At 40.0% G+C, this 6,005-nt stretch overlaps 1 pseudogene; it reads right to left on the reverse strand.

Annotated features, from left to right (window-relative positions):
- Nucleotides 1-733: 733 nt before the first annotated feature.
- On the reverse strand, nt 734-2,853 carry LOC116267904 (monooxygenase 2-like; annotated as a pseudogene).
- Between the last annotated feature and the right edge of the window lie 3,152 nt (nt 2,854-6,005).

Consider the following 6,005-nt stretch of genomic DNA (forward strand, 5'->3'; position numbering starts at 1 on the left):
CACCTGCTTGTAAACACCGTCAACATATTCTTAAAAACATTAAATATTTTATTTTTATTGTTTGAAAACGACATGTGCAAAAACTTGGAGTATGAAGCAGTTGTTCTATATTATGAAAGAGTGAAAGAGAGATCTAGAGAGAGAGATTCTGCATAGCAGAACACATGCATTACAAATACCGCCATTGCCAAGCTAACACAGTCGCATAATACTCCAAACGCTGCAACCCAATTGACTGAAATCATCCTTGAACCTTCCCACAGTCAAACATGGAGGTCTGCGTTGTGACCCAAGAAAGCATCCCAACCAGCAACCTATTCCTCAAGAAGTTGATCGTCGTGCCACCACTCTGCTGCGGCTTCCCCACCCAGTAGGTCGTCAAAATGAGCCTGAACCATTTTCCCCTCCTTTGCTTCACATACTTCTCCAGTCCTTTCACTCTTTGGTCTCTTTGTTCTTCACTCCCCTTGATCCCCAGGAGGGCTTCTCCCAAGCACCTGACAAGCACAACAGCATTCGCCCAGACCAATGTCAGGAGTCATTGGGTGCATGGCATCCCCAATCACAGTCACCTTTCCCTTGGAGCGCTCATGACCCTAGAGCTTCGTCCATGGCGACTTGTACCTCAGAGGTGAACACATTATGGAGTTTAGGTCGGTGTGTTCTACGATACTCACTGCTTCCAGTATTGCATTATTGTATAGGATTGACAAAATAAGAACCACCAATCTTCCATATTGTGATCAAACTAAATTTTGGTTAGATAGTCTCTAATATGTAAACAATTCGTTGTTAATAAGACCATTTATGTGTGTTTATCTAAGCGTTATGGGAAAGTTAGGGGGGGCATCTGATCTCCTTGGCTTATACATGGCTTGGTGACTAGATCAAGCTCATATTACTCTAATCAATTCATGTTTCAATAAATTAAAAGACAAATAGGTTGTGTGGTCGTGGTTCTTATACCTTGAGGGCTAAAAGAAAGTGTACAGAACCAATAGATCATTCTCTCATCACAAGGCAAGATCCCAAAACGAGAGCCATTGCCAAGAACTGAGCAAACCGCGGTTCAAGCCCATGGCCTTCAGGCTAATGTGCGACAGTGTGAGACCTATTATGGATGAGCTTCATGTGAAGACAAGCCCGGGATGCCCCAGCCGCTTGGCAACAGCAGAGTTCACACCATCACAACCTATCAGCACCTGAAAGTTTACAAAGAACATCCCATTAGACGACGTTCGGAGAGAGTCATGGATATCCAGCTGAATCGGGCAAGAACCGGTTTGTATCCAGATTCAGAAGGGCAAGACCTTTAAATCTAGATAATATATGTTTGGTTGATATCTAAGCAGCGTGTAGTCTTATGACTCTTTAAACATCTGAAGCAATGAAAAGATATACCTTAGCTCCAATAAGTGCTCCATCAGCCACATGGATCGGACATGACTTCCCATCTTGTTCTATGGATACCACCTTGGATCCAAACCTGATGGTCCCATCCGGCAGCTGCTTCCATAGAGTCTCCACCAGCATCTGTCAGCTTACACACCCCACTTCAACGTCATTACTGCAAAAAAGGTTGTCCCCTCGGTTATTTATTAAACCCATGTTTTCTTTGGGCCGCCCAAGTTAGGCTGCTTTATTTTCATCCGGATGTACCAATATAATTGATGCTCACTCGTTTTTTCACATAATAATTTCGTATGAAGAATTCCATTTGTGACATCTAGAACATGACGATCAGGAAAGCTGTTTCGGCCTTCCGGCCACGAAATTTCTTTCAAATAATTTCCATTATGCATTGTGCTTCAAATGTCCAAAAGTTGATAAAATAGTCACAAAAAGAACACGTCTAAATTGAATTGTATTAGTTTGTAGCAAAATCCAATTTGACTACAAACTTTTCATGATTTTTGGGGTTATTTTGAGCAAACCCATATATATATATTATAGGCAAAATAGATTTTCACTTCTACAATCCTCGACAACTGTAGCTGCATTATGTAGCTAACAATGGGTTAACCCACACTCATGGTTAATAAAAGCCATATTTACCCAAAAAGAGTTAGAGAAGAAGAAAGAAAGGAGAGGCGGATATGAGGGAGGCCTAGTGGGTTTGACCTGGTATAACCATGGTGGCCTTCCCATAGGTTTATACCCAACATTTTCTTACCTTTCTCCAGACCTGGTGAAGGGTAAGTCTGTTACAGTTTCTCCAGTGACATTGGAAGTGACCGTCAACCTGCACAAAGTTATCCAACTTATGAACTTAGGAAACAAACAACATATTTTATGTAATCCAATGTCTGTGGAGAATTAAAGTTTTCGTCAGAATATCTTTAAATACTTATAGCAAATAGTAGTAACAAATTACACTATAGCTCCAACATCATTAGTGTCATTAGATTCTAAACATCGTCTGTTTTCTCATAACTGAGACTTGAATAAGTGTTCTTGGATATATACGGACCAAAATATTAAGATTAGTTCCAAAGTAGAGAAAAGAAGATTAAGAAGGAACAAGTGTAGCACCTGCGAAGTTGGGTGTGGTGTTGTCTAAGTAGATCCCCAACACCGAAAGCGTCCATGGCTTTCGAGGCATTGCTCCACTGTGTGAGAGCAAACCCACTGTCTCTCAGGCTATCGGCCGACTCCAGACCAAGCTTCTCAATCCAAGTCTGGATAGCATAGGTACCATATTCAAATAAAGCTATGTGTATACACACACACACACACACACACATATATATATATATATATATATATATATATATATAGAGAGAGAGAGAGAGAGAGAAAGAGCGAGAGAGATTTTAGACTTGTGAAGGCCTAGGGCTGTTGCAACACCTCCAATCCCAGAACCAACAATCACCAAAATCCTCAGAGAACTCCAGAAGGAGAAAGGGAGAGAGAGAGTGAGAAGGAATGAATCTCGATAGAGAAAGTGAGAGAGATACAGGGAAAGTGTCATCTCAAACGCCATTTTATTTCAGGAGAAGCAAAGTTGCAACGAATCTTCTCAGAGGATGCACAACACTGCATCAGAAGAAAATTGTTTTCACCGATGGTCAGTGTTAGTGCCATGGCAGGCCAAAGCTGACCCCGTCAAGACCATGTAGGGGATGGTGTTAAATTGTCTGATTATTTAGGAGGCCTTTTGGCTACAACAATGTTTGTTATTGAATATTCTTCAATCTTTAAAGCAGATTCATAAAATAACAAGAAAATGTTAACATCGTCAAGCAGCCCCTTATGCTCCATAGAGAGAGACAACTCAAATAATTCAACTCTAAGCTTAACACCCAATTCTATAGTAGAGAATTTGAATCCGTATTCTAAGACTTGGACAGCCATAATTTGTTTACTTACCTATGGTTTCAAAGGAGTTTAACTTTCAGCAAAGAAAACCCACCCCGTGTGGACCCACTTATATAAATTTCCACTTTTTGTGTGGACTCAGCCATTTAGGATAAGATTTACCCATGAAAATATCCATCGAACCACAAACTACATGACATTCAGTACTCGTTTTTAGGGAGTGATTGATTATTCTAACCAACTGCAATTAGAGAATCAGAGATTTGATTTCCTCGTCATCTTTTGAATCCATGGATTGAGGATCTAAAATCTTGAGTCTAAGATCCCAAAATGACATATCACTCTTTGTCGTAATCGAACGGCTGATCTGGAACACCTCCTTTCTTGGCCATTGGTATCGTGCAACCATGAGAATGGTACCCATATAACATAGACAAAATAAGTTCCCGAGATTTCATCTTGCTCTTAACTCCTAGTCAATGAGCAGAGATTCATTTTATTTTGGGTCTTTTTTTTAGATCAAACCTTTCAATATCTGGGTTGTAAAAGATTGGTGATTCACAAATATATAAAAAGTTTGATATCTGAAAAAAGAAAAAGTCACACTCTCACATCATCAGGGAAAGACTTCCCAAGTTTAACTCTACCAAAATAAACCGCGTTAAAATAGTAACACAAATCTTCAGATTATACTCAACTTGCAACTTTGATTTTTCCCTTACTAAAAACAAATTGCATATGTGTGTGACAAAAAAATCAAAAAGTCGTCGTAAGCACTTTTTTGAGGTACAAAGATTTAAAAGCTGAAGAGCTGCAATTTGATGAGGCCTGGTGTCTTGACATGTAACTCAAGCTTACATGTGACAAATGATATTTAAGTCACTTGTATTAAATGGTCAGGCTGGCAAGAAGTACTAGATTTTAATTGAGAAAGCGTTACTGAGCTAAAAGAGTGGGGAGCCCTATATATAGAAAACTTGTCAGTTTGTTGTGAAAAAAGTTCCGTGAAGTTTCATTCAAGAACCACCAATAAATGTTGATCCCCTTTGAAAACAGATTTGCCTTTCTGACCATCGACTTAAAAAAGCGATCACATAAAAATTTCATGATCGTGTAGCCTCGCTTTTCACAATGAAAATTTTATATAACAAAATCGACTTTATTTTTGGTTTGCACAATTCGAGAATACATAAACTTCAGAAAAAAAATCAGCCACAAGCTAACAAGATTGAGAAAACATGGAAGATTTCATATGGTAAAAAAAATGAATAAAAGAATGTGCTGCTCCGTCAGTTAATTGCACAATAGGTTACATAAATAAGGTCAATTTCTCTGAAACTAAATACCTACAAGACATAAAGCCACGCAAGAAAACCGGCCATCCTTCAGAATAAAAATACAAATTTCGGGTTAAGAATTAAAAAAGACTAACAACAAACATGAACTTGGGATCATGCATCGAGGAAAAGCATAAAGTATTTTTAATTACTCAAAGATGATCAACCAGCTATGCAGCTACAGTGCCAACAGCTACATTAACTGAACCATGAGATCCACGACCCCTTCCACATCCACGTCCCCTGCCACGACCGTGCCCTGCAATAGTGTGAAACAAGCCAGGCAGTGTAAATTACAAAAAGCACTTTTGGAGCAAGACTATTTTGAAGTTAGCAGGATGCACCTGCACCACCCCTACCATAGACGGGTGCTTCATCATTAAGCATTGGTTTCATGATGGGTATCAGCTGGGCCACCATAGCTTCTCCCACGTCCACAGTAGCCACCACGCCCATGACCGTGGTTGTATCCTCGGCCTCTGTCCCAGCCACCATTCACATGTTCACCGCCAGCATCACCATTTCCTGCAACCCATTCAATAATCAGAGACAGCATACCAATAAAACACTACAGACTTGAGAAAATTAAAGGGACTGCCTTTACCTCTCCCTCACCCCCGTCCACGAGAACCATGACCTCTACCACCTCCACCTGGAGAGGCCTCTGAAAATATGAAGCCTGTAGAGACTTCTATTTAACTAGTGTTCGAAGCACACAAGATAGTTTATACCTCCTCCATAATCAAAGTCATTCAATGGCTTGACTGATCTGCAGGTAAAGGTGGTTGGTATTTGCATAAGAACATAAATGTATTGTGAATTCAAGGAGCAAATAATAATCAAAGCCATTCAAACATCTGTTCGTTTGCCTACTTAATAAATGAAGAAATCCCAAGTATATCTGACAAAGAAAGTTCTTCACATCCATATTCCTGGCATGAACTTAATGCACCATCTTCAGGATGGAAGTCAATTGCAGAGTATTGCATTTAGACAATCACAAGCATGGGGATAACAACATCCACGACCACGACGACCAAACCAGAGCAAGAATAGCACACCGTTAAATCATGATCTCAAAACAAAGTATAGGCGCATAACCAAATATTGATATAAAAGAAGTGCCACATAGTAATTTTCAAGCATGGCTAACTAAAGTAAACCACACCATGTGTACAGGTCAGCTTACTATTACCGAGTGGTTGGTGTAGTAGAATAGGCTTCGACTGTTGATGGACCGTGGCACCTCCAATGCATGGGCCTAAGAATCATGTGTGCCAGCTGAAGCATGCACAGTTCCAAAAGGTTTGTAGGAATAGTAATTGCCCGTAATAACCAACCATGCGAATG

This window comes from Nymphaea colorata, unplaced genomic scaffold, assembly GCF_008831285.2.
Source record: "Nymphaea colorata isolate Beijing-Zhang1983 unplaced genomic scaffold, ASM883128v2 scaffold0001, whole genome shotgun sequence".
NCBI classification, from domain to species: Eukaryota; Viridiplantae; Streptophyta; class Magnoliopsida; order Nymphaeales; family Nymphaeaceae; genus Nymphaea; species Nymphaea colorata.